This window comes from Dendrobates tinctorius, unplaced genomic scaffold (assembly GCF_039654945.1).
Source record: "Dendrobates tinctorius isolate UK_male_01 unplaced genomic scaffold, ASM3965494v1 ptg000075l, whole genome shotgun sequence".
In the NCBI taxonomy this organism is placed as follows: Eukaryota; Metazoa; Chordata; class Amphibia; order Anura; family Dendrobatidae; genus Dendrobates; species Dendrobates tinctorius.
The window spans coordinates 25,506,113-25,528,647 of NW_027361743.1; the positions used below are offsets into that span (position 1 = coordinate 25,506,113).

Genomic DNA, 22,535 nt, shown 5'->3' on the forward strand with positions numbered 1-22,535 from the left:
TGTCCCAGGGATATATTAAGGGCTTCAGTTTTATGAAAATTGATTTTAAAATTGCTGACTGCACCATATTTTTGAAACTCCGCCATCAACGACAGGAGGGTAATGTGTGGCTGGGATATGAGCGTGGTCTACCCATAGACCGTGCACACTGGGATTCCTTCTAATTGCCACTGCCAAATGTTCCATAACTACCGTGTATAAAAGGGGCGACAGAGGGCAGCCTTGTCGTGTGCCATTCCCAATGGCTATAGAATCTGACATTGCACCATTGACTCTAACCCTCGCCGAAGGACCAGAATATAGGGCTGCAATCCTATGTAGGAAACGGCTCCCCAGGCCCATCTGTCGTAAGGCCGAAAACATGAAGCCCCAGTGTACACGGTCAAAGGCCTTCTCCGCGTCAATCGACAGCAAAGCCAGCTGTTTGTGTTTTAATTTAGCATGTGCGGTCAAAATGAGGTTCTTGCCTATGCCATCTCTCGCCTCTCTCCCCCGCACAAACCCCACTTGGTCCGAATGTACAACTAAAGGCAGGAGGGGAGCCAACCGGTTAGCTAAAATTTTCGCGTAGAGTTTTACATCAACGTTAATGAGAGATATTGGGCGATAATTAGTCACCACCGTGGGATCTTTCCCTGGCTTCGGTATTACTGTAATAAAAGCCTCTAAGGATTGTGGGACAAACGGGGAGTCGCTCGCGATGGAGTTAAAGACCAACGTCATAATGCTCTCGGAACATCTTGTAGAAATGAGGGGAGAAGCCGTCCGGTCCCGGACTTTTACCAGCTGGGGTATTCTGAATGACTTCGTCAATCTCTTCAATCGTAAAATCAGTTTCCAATGGTGTCGTTAAGTCTGTGGCCAGTGTCGGGAGGGCGGTATCATGTATATAAGATTCTATTTGTGGTTGGGGGTCCTGGGGCGATTGAGGGGGGCAATCTCCGTTAATATTGTACAATGTATGATAATAACGTCCCATTATATCAAGGATTTCCGTTGGGTTCGACATTGTCTGACCACGGTGCCGCTGGAGAGATGGGATGTATGTGGTCTGACAGCGTGGGTGCAGAAACCTAGCCAGCAGGCATCCACATTTATTAGCTTGGCCGTATAGTATACTTTTAAAGCGATTTCTATGATGGCGAGACTTCTCGTTTAGCAGGGACTTCAGGTCATCTCTACATTTGATCAGGTCAGTCTGCGTCCCCACCCCCAGACCAGTCTTATGCGTCGCCTCCAGGGTTAGTATTTTTTCAGTGAGGTCCATAATTTCCCTATTTTTCATTTGTTTCAGGTGGGAACCATGTTTAATAAGTACCCCTCTAAGGTGGGGGAGGAAGAGAAAGGGGGAATCAACTGATGGTAAAAACTGATTTGAACTTCAATTCTGTTTTGCCAGTAGAAATGATCCCCAATCCCTGTCCCCCACCCAAACAGATGAGAACCAACCCCAAATCAAAAAGCTGAGTAATCAATCAGCGTCTCCTTCTCTTGGATTTATGCGCCCATGTCCATTGGGCCGTGTTCCGAGTCGTCGCTGCCGTTGAGAAGCCTGACCCCTGCGAGGATCATCCAGTCTATAAAATGTTGGTAAGGGTGGCCAGTCAGGGATGTCCACCTCATGCATATCCAGGGCGGCCGAGAATGCTCGGATTCCACTAGGGTGGCTCAAACGATGCACTGTGCCCCCTTTCTGAACCCGGAGGCAAAACGGGAACCCCCAGGTGTAGAGAAGGTCATGCTGCCGCAGCACATCCAAGAGAGGGCGGAAGGCTCTGCGCCTCTGTAAAGTCCATCTGGACAGGTCTGGTAGAAGCTGTATGCGGGTGTCCAAGTGGTTTATGGGTCTTGCTTTCCTGGCTGCCCCCATGACCACATCTTTAAGTTCGTACATATGGACCCGGCAAATCACATCTCTCGGTGGGTCCTGTTCACTATTACGCGGGCCCAGAGCCATATGGGCACGATCTAGCTCCAGTGGAGTGTCTTGGGGCCTATCTAATACCGAGTTGAAGATGCCTCTAAAAGTGGTATCTAACTCCTGGGGAGATATAGATTTGGGTAATCCCCGTATTCTTATGTTGTTCCTTCGTCCCCTGTTTTCAGAGTCATCCAGCATCTCTCCTCTCTCCTAGGGTCTGTAGCTGTCTAGCTTGAGCGGCCATGGCAGCCTACTGAGCCTCCATTCTATCATTCAAGGAAGCCCGAAGCTGGTCATGGGATTCAGCTTTCTCCCCGCATTGTTGGATGTCATCCTTAAGTATGGAAAGTTCAACTTTATAGGAAGATTCCAAACGAACAATGTATTGATCCATGTCCTGTTTCATCGGGATGTCTTTTATTTTATTATATAGTAATGTAAGATCGACTCCCATGGATGCTGCAGATTGTCCAATAAAGAAAGGGCCAGATGGTCCACACTGTGGTGTCAGGGATGCAGCTAACTGGTGGGTATGTGGGGGAGCTATGGCAGTCCAGCCTGATGGGCAAATAGCATGGTGTAATTTGACTGCCCTCTCATCGTAGGGTCGGCTTCCCCCTGTACTGTAGCTCCATTGGCGGTGATAAGACTGGTGTCAGGGGGAGTAATGGTGCCTCTCTGAGAGCATGGCGTGGAGAGCCCCAGAGAAATCACCTCTGGGCCCTCACACACCGTGCTGCTGTGAGGCTGGGCTGGCATGCCTGCGGGGTCTCCCTGTGAAAGACGGGCCTCCAGGGGCGCAGCGGTTTTTTTGTGAGGAGAGTGCCCCGTCTCCTGTGGAGCCTCCAAGGCCACCCCGCCAGATCCCCGAGAGGTCCCCCTGCAGTCCTCCCTCCCCTCAGACAGCTCCCCCACCTCCTGTACCTTGCCTCCCGCTGACGGCGGGGCCGGCTGCAATTTGCGCGCCGAATCCATCATGGTGCCTGTGGCTTTCTTCTTCCCCGCTCCTGTAAAGTAGCGGGAGATGTTATGGGAAGCCTTTTCAGACGCCGTGGGGCCGGTGGACGTGCTTCCTCTGCCTCTTCTGGTGGTCATCGGGGTAGAAGTCATCTGAATAGGTCTCTGATAGGTCGGTAGCCAGTATAGGAGCGGGAGCTCTCCAGAACACGTCCTCGCTCCTCGCCGGCCATGCCACGCCCCCCGCATTATTAGCATTATACACTCCCTTGAGTGTTGGAAATTTAGTAATGTAAAGGATATATTAGTTATATGTACACTAACCTGCAGAGTTCCTCTCGTGCTCTGTAAAACAACTGATGCGGAGAGAGGAGACGCCCCTTTTATCTTGAAGGTTTCCTGTCCTTGTTGGGCGGATCCCCTCTCTCGTGGTGCCGTCATGTCTCATGAAAAAACACATTACCAGGTATGTAATACCCGTGTATCTCATTATACGTGAAAAAATACAGAAGGGCAATGATATGGAGTGTCTGTAAAGATAGTGTGTGCCATATTGAGCAGTGTAATGAACGTTAAATATACATGTGTATGGCAAACTGTGGCGCTGATTATTAGTGAAAAAAGTTGAACCTTTTTTTAACAATCCTAGTTCACCTTAGATGACTTCCAACAGGTTTCCCAATTCTTATCCTGCTGATCGTTGGCTCAGCACACACATTAATAACCTATTACCATGGATGGGCTAATAAATTCTTCCCGCCAAGGCCAGATTTTCTTTTTGCACTTTTTTTTTTATTTACCTCTACTTCTATCAAAAGCTGTAACTTTTTTGTTGGTTTGAATTGCGCTATCCATATCTCTATACTAATGAAAAATGGTGAGGGGAAAAAATTCAAAGTGAAGTTTAAATGGTAACAAAAAAGGAACGTAATTTCGCTATAGCTTTCTAGATTTTTTTTATTTTATATCTTTATGACTTGTACCATTTGGATTGATTTTATATTTTGATAGCTCAGACTTTTAGAGATGCAGCAATGCCAAGGATGTTTATTTTTTTAACAAGCAAGCTCCCCTTTCTTCAGTTTACAGATGGATGCCAGCCATATAATTCTGCAGGCATTTGTCAGATATATTGAATGCCCAGCTTCTGAGCCTGCATCATACATGGGGACAGGACACACTATATTAACCATTTCCCGTCTATGGATATAATAGTATCTTGAAAAAATGCCTTTTAATTACAGGACGGCCCCTAATGACCATGGAATAAAAAAAATCAAGTATGATTTTTGTTCCTTGGTTTTGGAGGAGTGGCTCAAGATCAAACTTCTCCCAATGGTGCCAACAAAAACTGCAAAAAAACCATTGGAGATCTCCCTTGGACTCCAGGTACTGAAACACCTGGAGGTATATGGTCTCAAAGTATATAGTGCCTGAAGAGCCAGGAGATCATAATATTTTTATGGAAACTACAGTAAAAATAAAGAAGAAATAGTTCATTTTATTCCTCTTTATTTTTTAATTACAGTTTTATTACTTTAGATTTTGTTGATCCTTAACGCAATTGTATCCACAAAAGAAACTACTTACTGACATGCACAGAGTGGTTGGTCATGATCACTTCTTGTGTTTTTTGGTGTAATTGTAAACCATGCAGCCAGTTAAGCCAAGTTATTCCAGTGTGGTTGAACATGAGGATTGGTTGGGCTCAGTCATCGCCACGTATCGTGAGATGTCTGTTCCAAATTAAATTGTAAAATCCAAGTGCTTGTACAAAGAGCGAGAACACTTAATATCAAAACACATCCCCTTTTATTACATCAACGGTCAGAGTTTATATAGGCTTTTTAAATGGATATACTGTATATTTTAGCAATCATTATAATTCTCAGCTTATCTCTACATACGTGCTGGCATTAGCATACATACATCTAATAGTATTAACGTTAGCCAATCTACACCCAGCTCTAGAGTCTAGGTGTGGCTCTACTTTCTTTACTTTCACTTCGCTGTTATCCATAAGTCTCTAAAATAAAGATATTCCTGAGACCCTTTATCTAAACATAGACTTCATTTTGCAAGCAAGGAGATGCACTTACAATAGCTAAAATTAGTCCGGATAGATAAATAATTCCTTCTTTCACATGCTCTTAAACAAAATATCCCCTTTGTTCAATCACTGATCTTTTCTTGCATTACTTTTGACAAGCCATCATCCAAATGGGATGTGCTCCACAGGGAAGAAAACTGCACCTCAAGTGCCACTTATACAACTAATTAGCTGTCCTGTAGCCATTGTCTGACCCCTTCAACATGACTGAAGAAATCGCTCACGCCACAACTCTTTAAGTCAGGGTTTTGCTCCTCATCAGGGCAATGTACAAGACTGGCTGGGTTAAATCAAAAGAATAACTTAGGCCTTAACTTATCATACTGGAAATGACTGAAAAGTTTCAGGCCCCAATTTTATGAATTTCACTTGTATTTTTTTCATTTGTTTTCTTTTTGAGTTATGATTTTTTTTTTTGTCTTATGGTATTCATTGACGTTGGTTTATCAAAATTCTTCAAAATGAGGCAAGAGGTTGATTTATTTCTCAAAATAAGAAACCATTTTGGGTACTCACCATAAAATCTCATTCTGGAAGCCTCCATTGGGGGACACCAGAAACCATGGGTATATGCTATTGCCACTAGGAGCCTGACACTAGGCAGAGAAAAGGTTAAATTATCTCCAACATGCTACACCCACTGATCAGTTAGTGAAGTAGAGTTGAGCGAATTTGTTTGAGTCCCTGCTTATTCAGCAATCTATAGCACTTACCAAATAAGCTACAGCGAGAGCCTGGATACATGGAGCACGACGGCTGATCGCGACACTGATCAGCCGGTATGCTTCATGTATCAGGGTTCCTGCTGTAGCTTATTCGGTAATCGCTATAGCTTGCCGAATAAGCAGGGACCCGAACAAATTTGCTCAACTCCATTAGTGAGAAAGCAGTAGGAGACGTAACATAGAAATAACACAACACTGGCCTAAAAGAGAGACAAAGAAAAGCATATGCGGTGTCCCCCCCCCCCCCCAATAAAGGCTCTGAGAAAGGGATTTTAAGGTAACTACTCAAAATTTTTTGTCTATTGCTTCATTGGGGGACACAGGAAACCGTGAGACTTCCCAAAACAAAACAGAAAAAACAAAGGTGAAACCCTCTGGTTAGACCCCCGAATTCTGCCTGTTGAAGAACTTGTGACCCGGGCTCGTCTCAGCCAAGGCATAGGTGTATACTTTGTAGAACCTGAACAAAATATGTACAGAGGACCAGGAATCAGTTTTGCATAGCAGCAATATGAAGGCCTAAACATAAATGGTCAGGAAAGCTCACCTGCCCTGGTGGAATAGTCGCAACCCCAAGTGGGTGTGACTCCATTCATAGAACGATGTGCTACCGGAATGACAGAGCGGAATACTGCAGGTGAAAATAGATTTAGAAGTGGGAAAACCTCTACGTGAACAAATATCTGATCGTTAGAAGGAATAGAACTTATACAGGAAAGGATGCACAGCCCTGATCAGGTCCTGCATTCTTTTGGGGACCGCTGCTAGATCTTAAAAAGATAAACCGAGTTAGGGAAGAACGACCAGCCTACTAGGAGAAAAACCGAAAACCACCTTAAAAAGGAACAAAACACAGGGTCACCTTTTTCTTTGTGGAGAACAAAAAAGGAAAAGCTACACTTGCCTAATGGCAGGAATTGACACAAGCAAGGTAACTTCCAGTATAGGAAGGGAAAAATTAAAATGGATGAGTACCTTGGGAGGGCCCTGAAGAGCGACCAATCCAACATGATGAGTGCAGGATCCACAGGGAATTGAGAAAGCGGTACCAATTGAACCGTGTCCTGACCTAAGCACAAAGACCAGACTCCAGCAGATACCTCACCTTGGGGGAATAAGGAAGCAAACCGGAATCACAGCCCAACTGCTAGGAACATCAGGGAAAGACAGAAAAAAATCTTAGAACTGGAAGTATAGTTTGCTCCATTGGAAGAGGCCTCTCATGTTTGAGGACAGAGGAAGAATTCCTTGGGGAGGACCTCATTGCCTTGATCATGGTCTTGAAGACCTGATCGGAGAAACCTGAAGTTTTAAACATCGTGGCTTCAACAGCTGTCTCACCAAATAGAAAGCCTGAGAATTCTGGTGGAAGGGAGAACCCTGGAAAGCAGGTCTGGACAGTCTGGACGTTTTCAGGGAGTGGCTTCGAGAAGGATACTTTCTGTCCCAAGACCAGCAGGGCCAATTCACAGCTGATGACTGACCGTTTCCACCTAGATCATCTTGATCCGTCTGGGGACCAGCAGAAGAAGGGGAAAGTAAAAGGAATAACAAACGGGAACCAAGAGATCGTCAGAGCGTCAGTTCGATTGTGAGTGAAAAAAACGCAACCTGGAGATGAACTGAAGGGTCTAGATGATCCCCTTGGATGCCGTGAGGTTCATTATGAGCAGTCCTGATTAGAGATCTTCAGAATCTGTTCCCTCCACATATAGTCCTTTGCAATCTGACAATTGTGCAGCTCAGTTGTCCATTTTGGGGATATCTTCTGCTGACGACCACCTACACTCCTTATTCTGCCAAGAATGCATCTGACAGATTAATTCACATTAAGTACCAACCTGAACACTGATAAAAGCCATGGCGCTGTCAAATTGGATGCAGATCAGATGGTTCGGCAGAAAAAATCCTTCTAATAGAGGAGAGAAGAATGAAATGAAAGTCTTCAAAATATTCCAGTGACCCTAAACTGAGTTATATTAAAACTGCTCCCCAACTCAGGAGGCTGGCATTTACCATCACGACCTACCAGCAAAGCCATAGGAAAGATCTCCCATGAGCATGAGGTTAGAACCTAAAGCCAGGGGCTATAGATTCATGGAGGAAGAAGGGCCAGTCTTTTCATGGAGATCACCAAATTATCTGGAGTGGCAGAAAGGAGAGCTGGAGAGGGCTGCTATAGAACTGTGTAAAAAAAAAAAAAAAACGGTACCGTATTGTCCAAAAAATAAATCCATGACACACGTAACCTAGAGAGGGAAGTCTAAGTAATGGACACCTGAGTTGAAAAAGCTGTGCTCTTTTTTTTTTTTTTTTTTTCAGCAGCGTGTCGAGAAGTCTAGCCGCTAAGCAAGCATCTGAGACGCAATCAATAAGTTGGTGGTGCAAAAGTTTTCAAATCTATCAGGTTGGATCTAGCAGGAGATTCCTGGACTGCAGATGAGAATCTCAGCGTGCCAGAATATAGTATGTAAAGTTAACGACAGGAGAAGCAGAAGAGCACACAGTCAATTTTATATAAAAATATACAAAATTTTATTATTAAATAACAATAGTCCAAGACAAGTAACAAAGAAGTGCTCATGAATAAGTGTGGACAAAATGTCCCATGGAACAACCCCTCACATTCCCCAAGATGGAAAACCCGGTAAGCAACACACATGGAAAAAATATCCTGTCTCATATCATGATGCCATGTCAGCATCTAAAGGGTAAATCGCTGCAGCAGCAGTGACCAAATAGTATACAGAAACTGCCTGCTAACAATAATGGTGAGAGTATGCTAAATGCTGGATAAGTCCTTAAGCTGCAGACAAATACCCATGGAGCAACTTACCGGGGAGGGAGAGGAGGTTCAGCAGTGAGGCCTCCGACACGCGTTTCGCGACGTCCCCCGCCGCTTTTTGATAAAAAATATCTAATATCTAGTCTGTATCTTCTCCTTTTCAGTTTCATTCCATTGCTCCTTGTGTTTCCATGTGTGAATGAGAATAAGGATGATCCCTCTACACTGTAACATCCCTTCTGATAGTTGTAGACAGCTATAAAGTCTCCTCTTAGCCATCTTTTTTGAAAGGTAAACATTCTCAGATCCTTTAACTGTTCCTCGTAGAACAAAGCTTGCAGTCTGCTCACCATCCTGGTAGTTCTTATCAGCTTGCTCCAGTTTTTCAACGTACCGTATATACTTGTGTATAAGCCAAGTTTTTCAGCCCATCACATGGCACCGCTCATTAACTTAATGAATATGCACGTGTCTCCACTCCCATAGACGTGGAGTGCATATTCATTACCTTAATGAGCGGTGCCATGTGATCGCTCAGCAGGAAGAGCTGCTGGAGGAGGGTAAGTAGGATGTTTTTTTTGTAATAGCAAGCATGCATACCAGGACGGGAGGGGGGATGCATGCATACGATGGGACAGGGGTGGGAGCAGCCACGCATACCAGGACAGTAACAGGGAGTGCCACACATACAAGGACAGGACGGGATAGCCACGCATAGCAGGACAGCGACAGGGAAAGCCACGCATACCAGGACAGCGATGGGGATGCCACGCTTAGCAGGACAGGGATGAGGGGACAATGCATACCCGGCTTATGCTCGAGTCAATAAGCTTACCCAGTTTTTTGTGGAAAAATTAGGTGCCTCGGCTTACACTTGAGTATATACAGTATTTTTTAAAAATGTAGTGCCCAGAGCTGAACACAGTATTTTGAGATGAGGTCTGATCAAGGAGGAGTATAAGGAGATAATTACTTCACGTGATCTAGACTTTATAATTCTCTTAATACATCCCAGAACTGTTTGCCTTTTTTGCTGCTGCATCACACTGTTGACTTATGGTGCAGTCTGTGATATATAAGTATAACGAAGTGTTCTTTCACACGTGCTGTTGATGGCTTAAAACACAATGCGACAGATTATCATAATGTTGTTGAGAACCGTCAGCAGCTGAAAAAGAGTTAAGAAGCAGAGCTACTTATTCATAAGCGCAATCCGTTCTACGTGGTCCAACAGCGTATTTGCAGGAGTCCTGGTAGGGATATCCAGGTGCAGAAAAGACTGAGCAGGCAGAAAACAGCCTTGCCATGTCAGACCACTGGAGATGGGCACAAAGGCTGACTCTTGTGGCCTACTAGGGTAGACCTAGCCAGGGATTTCACATGCTGCATATGGAATGGCTGGGTGAGACTGTGCAGAATATGAGACATGGTCTTAGAAAAAGAAAATCTTCTCATGATAAGGACTCGTTCACTTGCCAGTCAGGCTGTCGGCCCCTGTAGTCTGCAGATGCCTATGAACCTAGCAGGGAAGAAAAAACTAACAGTAAATACAAACTCCCTGCATTTATTGTCCTTAACTTGATCTGATTCTGAACTCAGAACTCCAGAACTGCGAAGTAACTGTGTTAATCACTGAGCCGCCATGCTGCCCTTTTGGCTGATTTCTGAGGCGAAGAATCTGCTCAGTCACTTAGCTGATGGCAGTAGCTGTCCATGTTGGTTTATGGCAATTGGTGAAACTGACTCCATCTGGGTAGTGGACAGAGCACCATTTGGATGACTGCATAAGCATAAGTTTCATAGCTACAGACAAGGTCTGGACATAATGGTTGTATCAAACTCACAAGGGCCCAAGGGGAAGGGACATACTCCTGTAACAGGCTGCAGGAGGCTTCTGAGGCAGGGCGGTGGAGCCAGTCAGTGCAGAAGCGGAGGTCATATATAAAAATTTTGCACAAGATGCAACCACAGGACACCTTCACAGGTCTTGTGAAGTTCACGGCTCATGTCCATTTTGCAGACATATGTGGTGGATAACAGAGGCGTCACTTCACAACTATTTCTGGAGACCTATGGGAATCCTATGCGCTGACATAGAACACGAGTCAATTGTACTTTACAAGACCATATGTCATGGGTGGTTCTGTCAGAGAGAGAAAATTTCCAGGACTCACTCCTAGTGGGAATACTGAGTAGAACCTATGCCCGTCAATGCTCTATGAGCTAGAGACTCTCTATTCCCTATAAGGACAAGGGACTGGGCATGTACCCAACCAGGAACATCAGACTGTAGAAAAAAGATGGAAGCTCTGCCGTCGACATTAACGCAGGAGCTGCTGTAATTTTTATTTATTTTTTTTAAATACTATAGTGCTAAGTAGCACGGTGTCTGCCCAAATCGCAGACACTGACGAATGAGAAATTGAGCTGCGGACCTGAACCCACAGGCATCGTGGAGCGGGACGGGGGAGTGCCAATAGCAGACTGAGGGTGAAGCTGTAATGGGGCTGATGAGGAAAGAAGAGGGTAACATTCTGGAAGGCACATGAGTGTAGCCACGAGAATGTGATAGGTTAGGAAAGCAGCCTACGTGTGATAGGGCGTGGGGCCAAGAAAAAAGCCTGAGAAAAAAAGCCCACGCAACGCCAATTGGTCGAAGAAAGACGTTGACGTTGTGTGACAGAAAAGTAGACCCCTGGGAAGGCATGGCTTAAATTTGAGGGGAATTACCCAGAGCACCTGTAGATGTTGCAGTGGGGAAGAAGCTATAAACTCAGCGATGAACCAGATGCTGAATTTTAAGCCTCCTGAGGAGACTGCTTCTTACCAGAGACCAACAAGTCTTCAGGAGCCCAGGCCGCGATAGATACCAGACAGATATGTGAAAGGTACCTGTCCAGATGCAGTATCAAGTCCTTCTTCGCAGATGGAAGTCGCATGAATTGGGTCAGTTTTCCCTCCTGGCACCATGTCGCTATGGTGGACAAGCGGGCTGGGGACAGATGGCAAAGACCGTGCACCTGACTGCACCAAGACATTCTTGATGTGTTGGAAAGTTTTGCTGCGTAGACACAAGCTGGTAGGATGTGGTCAGACGACACTGTTCTCTCTCTGTCTCTAGGTGGGCAGACAAAGTGAGCTGTTACACTCTGTAGAAACGGTCTGGGAGCAGACCATGTCTGTCTCCTAACAGTAAGCAAAAAGTGATCAGCTTGGCTCCAGTGGGGGGTGGGTGTAAACTACTGGGGAGGGGTTAACTTTTTTCTGCCTAGTGTGAGCCTCCTGGTGGCAGTAGCATACACCCATGGTTTCCTGTGTCCCCTAATCAAGTGATGGAAAAATGATCTTTTTGTGTTATTTAGTAGTGATAAGCAAATTTGTTTAAAAAACGATCGCAAAACATAAAATCGGCACGAATATGGCACATTAGGATTCGTGATAGGAAACACGGGCATAATTTTATAAAATCAGAAACATTCAGTAAAAAGTGCAGGAAAATATTTGCATTGCCACTAAAATATATTGAGCACTTTTGCTACATTAATGGTGGTGTATGATGAGCGTGGGTCACATGTTTATTGAGGATAGAGGGTTGGCAGTGCTCAGAGGAGCGGGCATGCTTGTAAACTTTTTTTTCCTTCTAACTTTGTGTGCACGTTGCAGCTAGCCAATCAGCGCGCAAGAAATATCCAAAATGTCCTGACACAACGGCTTGTGTCACTGGCTTCTGAAATCCCGTCACTCTCCTTATAAGGAGCGGACATCTTGTTTTAGCGCCATTTTGACAATGTGATTGCACAGAGAGGCTGCTCCTGATGCTGGCGCTGTTAGCTGAATTTAGCTAGTTAGGCGGTTGTTTCATAGTTTAGATTGCTAGTGTCCTGTGTGGCTGTGAAATAGACCTTTCAGCAGATTTTTTTTGTACCATTACTGAGGTCCACAGACAAAGACAGCAGGGCACATTTCATAGAAGTGTATTGTGCACTGCTTCTATTCTGTTCCATGCACGAGTAGACCTTTCTAAATCTTATTTTTTCACTTGCTAAATGTGATGCAGCAAGGCACATGTCACCTTGTCATTTAGTGGTGTGGTGACATTGTTCTGTGATGTGAGCTGTTGGCCAGGAAAAAATAATTTTTTGGTCAGTTGCTACCTTGATTCAGCATGCCATATCTCACCTTGTTATTTAGTGATGTGAAATTCAACTGTCTGCATAGCTCATGCAGATTAAAAAAAAATTCTGTTGCTAAACGTGATACAGCCCGCCACATCCTATCCTATGTTGTAATTTTGTGGTGGTGAAAGTAATCTGTCTGCAGAGCTTGTGCACATAAAAAGAAAAAAATTCTATTGCTAAATGTGATAATTTTGTGACGGTGAAATTGTTCTGTGTGTAAGAGCTGTTGCAGATAATTGTTTTTATATACATAACAAACATGATGAAAAAAAATACTCCAAAGAGACATTTTCAATCCATCATCAGTAAGTACTTTAGTAGACCTCAATAATAATTAGCATAGAGACAACTCCTTAGCAATACAATAAAAAACTGGAGAAAAATGGAGTCCAGAGCTATTTAAATAAAGTTAGATTGTTATTATAACAAGAAGACACATATGAGAGAACATGACAAATTCTATATAAAAGTGGATAAGGCATCATATAAATAAGTGGCCCAGAACCAATAGAAAAAGCAGACCAGCACCTGAATGATAATCTCAACGTCCGAATGGACAGCATACTGAGGGGTAAGTAGGTAAAAAATGGTATGTACATACATTACAGCAAAACCAAAGGAAAAAACAATGTGTGTATATACCCTAATGAAAATAAATAAGTAAAAAAGCAAGTGAATTAAATAAGTAACATAGGGTACTTGGTAAACACTGTTTTGATCAAAAAAGTATAAAGCTGTCCCACCATGGCAAGGTGTACCCATTTGAGACAGTAACCACACTAACGGTAAAACCTACCTAGTGTGAATAGTGGCAGAGTCTCTGGGTCCCAAACGGACACCCAGCTTCAGAGGGACTATAAGTGAACTACACAGCTCAGGAGAAAGGAGGCCACACCCTATTTGTACTGAATACAAAAATGCTGAAGAAAAAACAAAAAAACTGAACTGGCGTACAATTGAATGACATGCATGATGTAAAAGCATGTGCACACTGGCCATAAAAGCAAGCAAAACCAAAAGGAAAAAACAGTGTGTGTATATACCCTAATGAAAATAAATAAGTAAAAAAGCAAGTGCATTGAATAACATAGGGTACTTGGTAAACACTGTTTTGATCAAAAAAGTATAAAGCTGTCCCACCACGGCAAGGTGTACCCATTTGAGACAGTAACTACACTAACGGTTAAAACCTACCTAGTGTGAATAGTGGCAGAGTCTCTGAGTCATTACAGCTTAGGCTGGTTTCACATTCGCGCTTTTTAAGCGCACGCACGGCCGGGGGTAGCTCCGCCACCGAGCCGGCTCTCTGCCCGGCGTGCCCGCCCCTTCCTTGTAGCGCCGCCTCCTAGCGCACAGCGGCGCCTGCGATCGGCGCACCCTATCTTTAACTTTTCGGATTTTGGCGCGCACGGCGCACCGTCAAAAGTGCGCAGCGCAGGTCAAAGCGCAACTAGCGCACGGCCTGCGCACGATCTGCGCACCCTATGCTAAAGATAGGGTGCGCCGATCGCAGGCGCCGCTGTGCGCTAGGAGGCGGCGCTACAAGGAAGGGGCGGGCACGCCGGGCAGAGAGCCGGCTCGGGGGCGGAGCTACCCCCGGCCGTGCGTGCGCTTAAAAAGCGCGAATGTGAAACCAGCCTTACAATGCATCTATGGGTGACAGAATAATACCTTGATTGTTAGATATTATATGAATTAATGCACTTTGCCCAGTATATATCCAATCAATATATTTTGTTGCAGCAGTGTGTGTGGCTGATAGTCATGAGAAGGCCCCAGCAGAATGTATATGCAAAGTTGCCTGCATAGGCTCCATCATGCCAGGAGCAGCCACACAAACACACTACCATAAATATCAATGTCCATATGGAAAACTTACTAAATAATAAGTAGGTCAGGAAAATGTATGTTCCATTTGGACGTTGATATATCAGCCACACACACTGCTACAATAAAATATACTGATTGGATATATACTGGGCAAAGTGCATTAATTCATATATCATCGAACAATCAAGGTATTATTCTGTCACCCATAGATGCATTGTTAGCTCTAATGTATGTACATACCATTTTTTACCTACTTAACCCTCAGTAGGCTGTCCATTCGGACATTGAGATTATCATTCAGGTGCTGGTCTGTTTTTTCTATTGGTCTGGGCCACTTATTTATATGATGCCTTATCCACTTTTATATCGAATTTGTCATGTTCTCTCATATGTTTCTTTTTTTTATAATAAAAATCTAACTTCATTTAAATAGCTCTAGACTCCATTTTTCTCCTGTTTTTTTTTTATAACAAACGTGATTCAGCAGGCTAGACCCGAGTTTGAATTTATTTGGAGTATATCTTTTAGGATATACTGGCCTCATCCACACTAAAAGCAAACTTGTACAGTTACTAATGTTCTACAGTAAGGGAGATCTCAGTATGAAATTGTTTGGAGCATCTAGTCTGTTATACAGGCCTCATCCTATGTCTCGACACAGCTGGACCAAGAACAGGAGCTCCTTCCCCGTCCCTGACACTAGGGCGCGCCATAGCTCACCCTATTCCCTGGGAGGATGCCGGGGCCGCCACCCTTGCGTTCACCTGAATTAACCCTCCGTCTATTCTCTTCCCCCACCGAGGGAAGAGGGGGAGCTACTGTGCACCGCAGTACACCAACCCAACAAACAAGGCAATACAAACGAGAGTTAACTGATAACACCAGGCATACAAATTATTTACTTGAATATAACAGAGGAATGCATCGGGGTGTGGAGGAAGGGGAATAAACCAAAGAGGAGGGAAGGGAATTACCACACTTACAAACCATGCAACAGTCACATATGACTCCTTCAGCACTCCTTCTCATATGAACTCCTCTCCTCCTAAGCCATGCAACAAATGCTAGCTCTGACATGGATTTGAATCAGGAGCCAGATTATAAAGGAAAAAGGGAGTGGCTAACTGAGCTCAGCTGAGAGCTCAGGGTTCTCTATCATGGCTGATTAACCCCTGACGAAGACCGGCGAAACGCGCATTGAGGCGGCAGGCAAGGGTCCACATTACCTAAATTATGTGAGTTGTAGCTATTGCTTATGCACTTTTATTTTCCTTGCTTATTTGCACATTACGCACTACTGCACCTTTTATATTACTGCTGCTACATTTTCAAAAGTTCCATATTATTTAAGCATGACTTCTTATGGGACAGTATGGTACGTTGATGTAATTGTGGTCTATATATGAATTAATTATGGTGCATGCTATATAATACAGGGTGGGCAATTTATATGGATACACCTAAATAAAATGGGAATGGTTGGTGGTATCAACTTCCTGTTTGTGGCACATTAGTATATGGGAGGGGGAAAACTTTTCAAGATGGGTGGTGACCATTGCGGCCATTTTGAAGTCAGCCATTTTGGATCCAACTTTATTTTTTTCAATGGGAAGAGGGTCATGTGACATCAAACTTAATGAGAATTTCACAAGAAAAACAATGGTGTACTTGGTTTTAACGTAACTTTATTCTTTCATGAGTTATTTACAAGTTTACGAGGCTGTCTCCTCTGAACCTGCATCCAGGGAAGGCTGTGCTCGATAATTGTGCGAACCTGATGGCTGCCCTACGGCGAGGCAAGCTCACACACATGCCTTGCATGGCTCAGGTCCTCAACCTGGTAGTACAACATTTTCTCCGCCACTATCCTGGCCTGGGTGAGCTACTTCATAAAGCACGGAAGCTGTGTGCTCATTTCCAACGTTCGCACCCCTCAGGTCATCGACTTACATCAATACAGAGGTCTTTGTCCATGCCAGTTTATAGGTTGATATCCGATGTGCCGACATGGTGGAATTCCACACTGCATATGTTGCAGCGACCTTGGCAGCAGCAACGAACCCTGACGGAGTATGTCATGTTGTATAGCCTGGGCCAACACAGTATGGACGTGGTGCATATCAAGTTTACAGCGTGGGCACAGATTAAGGACACCTGCACCCTTGTGCATAGTTTCAAAATGGCTACTATGATAGCACTGACTATGCCATAATCAACAACACTATTTTGGTAATCTATATGCTGGAGCAAACTATGAATAGGAAAAGGAGGAAGTAGAGGAGGATGCACAAGGGATAACATTGCCTCAAAGTTCCAGACTGTTTTCACACAGGTGGTTGCCAAGGGAGGATGAATTACAGCGATCGAGGGGTGCTAGTGATAACAGACAAGCTGTTAGTGAAGGTGCAAGATTAGAGGATCAAATGGAGAGGAGGAAGAGGTGATGGGCGAACAACTGTCAGATGAAGAGGATAAACCTCCCCTCTCTGTTGTTCATGTTTAACGGGAGGGGACAGAGGAAACAAGCATCAGTGTTACCCAGCCACCAACACCGCAATGGGCTTGGAACCTCATGAAAAAGCCTGACATATGAGTGCCTTCTTGCTGCACTATCTGCAACTTGTTCACTGTATAGTTATGATTCAAAATAGTTCTGACTACTGGGTTGTCACTCTGTCAGATCCACGTTACAAGACAAAATTTTTCCAGATGCTTACTGCCCTGGAAAGGGACCAGCGAATGCTGGAGTATCGAAATATGCACAGTGTGCATACCAGCTCTAGACTTCCAACCTCCAGCACGTCAATTTGTCAACGCCAAAACATTAGCAGCAGCAGTAGTGTACGTGGCAGAAACTATTTCTGAGAGTCCTTTGACATTTTTTTTAGACCAGCTTGTGCTGTGAACGAATAGAGTGGGTGGTGCAGGAGTATCAAAAATGTATGAGTGGCCTGAGCTCGCCTCTCACACCTCTCAAGGACCGTCTCTGATAACGGAAATATAGGGGGCTGCCACGTTACTGGTACTACAAAGTCTCTGGAAAAGCGATATGGCTCCTTGCCCCCCAAAATAAATGAAGCGAATTCTGCACTTCCATGTCTAAATACCCCTTCCCTTTTGAGCCCCACAGTGTGTTTAAATCACATATTGCCTCCACATGTTTAACATTTCTTTAGTGATGAGAGCCCGCTTAATTTGCTGGTGTATGGCTCCAGAAGCACAAGCTGTGCATAATGTACTGGACACTACAATGTACGGGTACTACAATAACAGATTTGCAATTTTCACTCCACAACATCCACTACTGCTATTTTCTGGAAAAGCCCATGGAGTCAAAATACAGTAATCCTTACACTTGTAGATAAGTTCCCAAAAGGCTATAATTTCCAAAATGTGGTCACTTGAGGGGGGATATTCTGCTCTTCTAGCACTTATGGGTTCTGTATATGGAATCTGCAAACTATTTTAGGAAAGTCTGCGCTCTTGAAGACAAATAGTTCTCCGTCCCTCCCGAGTTTCACCGTTTGGCTAAGCAGTAGTGTACAGGCACATATGTGGTATTGCCATGTTTAGCAGAATTTGTGTGATACATTTTGGGGCCAGTTTTAGTTTTTAAAATGAAGTAATTTATGTGGGGTTTCTGTTATTCTGGCACTTCAGGGGCTCTGCAAATGTGACATGGCATCCTCAAGCCATTCCAGCAAAATCTTAACTCCAAAATGGAGCGCTATTTGCCTCCTGGAACACAGATTTTCCTAGAATAGTTTGCGGACTCCGTATACAGAGCCCCTCCATGCCAAAAGAGAATGAACTCCCCTCAAGTTGACCCCATTTTAGAAATTACAAATTTAAAAAATTGCAAATCTATTGTTGTGTAGTGCCCATACAGGGTGCTCAGCTTGTGCATCTGGAGACACGCACCCGTAAATTATGCTTGTTCTCATTGCTATAGCGATGCCTATACGTGGATGAGATATATGGCTTAGGCACACTGTGTGGGGCTCAGATGGGAGGGGTGGGGGGTTAGGTTGTCATTTTGCATTTCCTGAGCCTTTGCACTAACCAGTAACATGGAAACCCCTTTTAATTTCCATTGACAGATAACTGACTTTAGTTGGGATTTGTTTTCCTGGATCGAGTTGAAGCTTTGATTGGGAATATTTTACATACCGTAGTTTTGGATCACATTTATTCTGTGCTGAGCGCTTATATCGGGATTTCCATATAAATCTTCTAATAACGTGATTCAGATTAAACCATCGAGGATTCACTATAATGAGGCAGCAGAATTAAGGCCCCTTTACATTTAGCGATGCACCAGCGATCCCGACAACGATATGACCCGGTCAGGATCGCTGGTGCATCGCTAAATGGTCGCTAGTGAGCTGCCACACAGGCAGATCTCACAGCGATGTAGTGACGCAGCAGCGGTCGTTACTTACCTTTCAGACGCGACGATCCTGACGTCGTCCTGCTTGCGTCCACGCGTCGCTCGTCGGCGCCAGCAGGAAGCGCCCGACGAGAAATGGAGCTGCACGATCTCGTGCGATCAGCGACAGACAGCGGGGGAGCCGGTCGAAGGTAAGTATCACACATAGTGATATCGCTGCTGCGTCACAAAATCGGTGACGCTTTAGCGATATCGCTAGCGATATCGCTATGTGTAAAGGCCCCTTTACTCTGAACTCCGTTCTTCGTATCCTAATTTTCAGAGGTGCACAAAACTGAAGTTTACGGCATCTTTATGCACACTTAAGAAGACGGGACATCTACGGATCATAGGTCAGGTGGCGTCCAAGGGTTCCCTCTGAATTACGTATTTTAGATATTTACACAGAAACCCTAGTGTAAGCGCTCAATGCAGAATAAATATGAGCTGAGCCCTGCTGTGATCTGGGAAGGCAGAATGAACAAATCAACAGCAGGTGAAGAGCAAGTTATTTTTTACGCCATTCCTCCTGCGGAGTAAGTAATTAGATATCTTTTATCTTTGGGTCAATACGGTTACAGCAATACCCGATTAAGGCTACTTTCACACTTGCTTTTTTTGCGGTGCGTTTTTTGCGCACACAAACGCATGAAAAAAACGCATCATGCGTTTGCGGTTTTTTTTTTTGCGGGTTTTGGTGCGTTTTAAAAAAAAATGAAAAAAGCATATACAGAATGGGAGGAATAGGGCTAAGTGACAGCACATGTGAAAAAGACTTGGGTATACTAATAGATCATAGACTGAATATGAGTCAACAGTGTGATGCAGCAGCAAAAAAGGCAAATGCAATTCTAGGATGTATTAACAGAAGCATACAGTTTAGATCACGTGAAGTCATTATTTCCCTCTACTCCTCTTTGGTCAGACCTCATCTGGAATATTGTGTCCAGTTTTGGGCACCACATTTTAAAAAAGACATCAACAAACTGGAGCAAGTTCAGAAAAGAGCGACCAGAATGGTGACCGGTCTGCAAACCCTGTCTTATGAGGAAAGGTTGCAGGATTTGGGAATGTTTAGTTTGCAAAAGAGAAGACTGAGAGGAGACTTAATAGCTGTCTACAAATATCTAAAGGGCTGTCACATTGTAGAAGGATCAACTTTATTCTCATTTGCACAAGGAAAGACTAGAAGCAATGGGATGAAACTGAATGGGAGGAGACACAGATTAGATATTAGAAAAAACTTTTTGACAGAGTGATCAATGAGTGGAACAGGCTGCCACGAGAAGTGGTGAGTTCTCCTTCAATGGAAGTCTTCAAACAGAGGCTGGACAGACATCTGACTGGGATGATTTAGCGAATCCTGCTTTGAGCAGGGGGTTGGACCAGATGGCCCAGGAGGTCCCTTCCAACTCTACGATTCTATGATTACAGTGCGCATGAATGCGCACCCATAAACTATAATGGGTGTTTTGCTGTAAAAAAAAAACGCATTGCGTACGCATGCGTTTTTTGGGGGCAAGTCGGACGCACAAAAAATGCAACAGGATGCATTTTGTGCGCCCGAGCGCACACTACAAAAAAACGCATGCGCGTACAAACGCATGTGTATGCGCACCCATGTAAAAGATAGAGGAAATACCGCATGCGGTTTTTGCGCTAAAAAACAGCACAAAAAAACGCAAGTGTGAAACCAGCCTTAGATAGATTTTTTTTACGTTTGACTAAGACCACACACTTAGTGTGTTTTTTTTTTTTTTTGTTTAAGTTTTGCCATTGCCGTATTTTTTCATATTTCTTCTGACAGTCACGTGAGGGCTTTTTTTTATTGCGGGAGGATTTGAAGTTTATTAGCCCCATTTCCAGGCACATAAAATTTGCCCTTGGAAAGAGGAACTTATTACAGAATGTCGAGATGGAAATCTCAAACATGGAACTGCTACTCAACATAAAGAATACAGATTGACTATTGCCAGGTACGACCTGGACACTTTTGAGAGAGATGGCGATAAACTGGAACTTGTAATGGACTTCAACCTACTCTGATTGATAACTAAGATGGGACGATGACACTGGAAGTAAATAGAATAGCGATGGGCAAATCAACAATTAAGTCATTGGACAACGTGTACAAATCAAGAAATATTTTACTGGCGACGAAGACACAGCTTGTACGTAGTCTGGTCTTTTCTATACTATACGGATGCAAAACCTGGACGATAAATAAGTAAAACAGAAGGAGAATCAACACCATCAAAATCTGGTGCTGGAGAAGGATGTTATTAATACGATGGATGGGAATAAGAGCAAACAAATTTTGGAACCAATCATGCAAGACATGTCACTCGAAGCAAGGATCATCAAGCTGCGACTTGCCTACTGTGGACACATAATATGAAGAGAACAATCCCTGGGGAAAGACATCATGGTTGGAAGGAACAAGGTGAAGAGGAACACCAGCAACCCGATGGCTTGATACTATAATGATAACGGCAAAGAAGATCCAGATGGACCTTTCTAGGCTTGCACAATCTTCCTACTGAGCATTCTAGGCCGAGCCGAAGGCTATTAAATAAATATATTCTGAGAGCTGTACCTTTTTTATTTTTCTGATTACTGAGCTGAGTGGGGGCATATTTTTTGTCAGACAGATGATGTTTTCAGCTATACCATTTTTATTTACATTCGACTTTTTGATCTAGTTTTATTCCACTTTTTTTTTTTTTGCAGTATATTGAAAAAGCATAGTTTTTTGCCATGTTTTTATTTTTTAAAAATTGTTCGTTGAAGGGGTTAAATAGTGTCAGTTGACCGGGCTGTTACGGATGCAGCAATGCCAAATGTGTACTTTTGTTGTGTTTTTTTTTTTTTTTTTTTTTACATAAATTTACATATTTAAATGGGATAATATCTTTTTCATTTGTTTTGTTCTATATTTTATGATTTATTTATTTTTTAATATTTTTTTGCGCATATTTTTTTTCTTCCGTCCCTCTACTTTTTATACTCTAATCACCGGTATAATGCATTGCAATTCCCCGGCATTGCAAAGCATTATACCTGTCAGTGTTTGTCTGACAGAGTGAGTTTCAGACCCTGCTTCAGGCATGGTCTAATAGTAGCTGGCAGACCCAAAGCTCATTATTTAACCTCCTGCTGCCATGGCAATTGGGTGTGAGAGAGAGCCCTCTCCTAGCCTTCTAAATGATGCAATCGCTATTGATCCCGTCATTTAGACAGTTAAACAGCCGGGTGGGGGGGGGGCTCCTCCTCTGGCTAGAGACAGGGAGATCGGCTATCACTTAAGCTAAGCACTCAGTGGCGTTGGTACCAGTACATTCACTTGCGGGAAGTATCGGTAAGACATGATGTTCTGGTACGTCATATGTCTGATGTCTGGAACGGGTTATAGGTATGAATGTATAAAACATCTGGACGAGCAGTTTGTCAAAGGAAAAAAAAGAGATTTACAAAATGGTATAAATTATATAGTAAATACCGGTAAATTGTGAATTCTAAAGCCGCTAATAAAGGACATTACCCCAGAAAAGTGGAGAAACCGCAATTAAGAATTGGGGTCAATGTCTTTTAAAGGGAATC

The 22,535-nt window shown here is 43.8% G+C and overlaps 1 protein-coding gene across 2 annotated transcripts in view; it reads left to right on the top strand.

Annotated features, from left to right (window-relative positions):
- RNF17 (ring finger protein 17) overlaps nucleotides 1–22,535 on the top strand; it is a 585,601-nt gene that overhangs the window by 445,185 nt on the left and 117,881 nt on the right. The gene's annotated exons all lie outside the window — the stretch shown is intronic.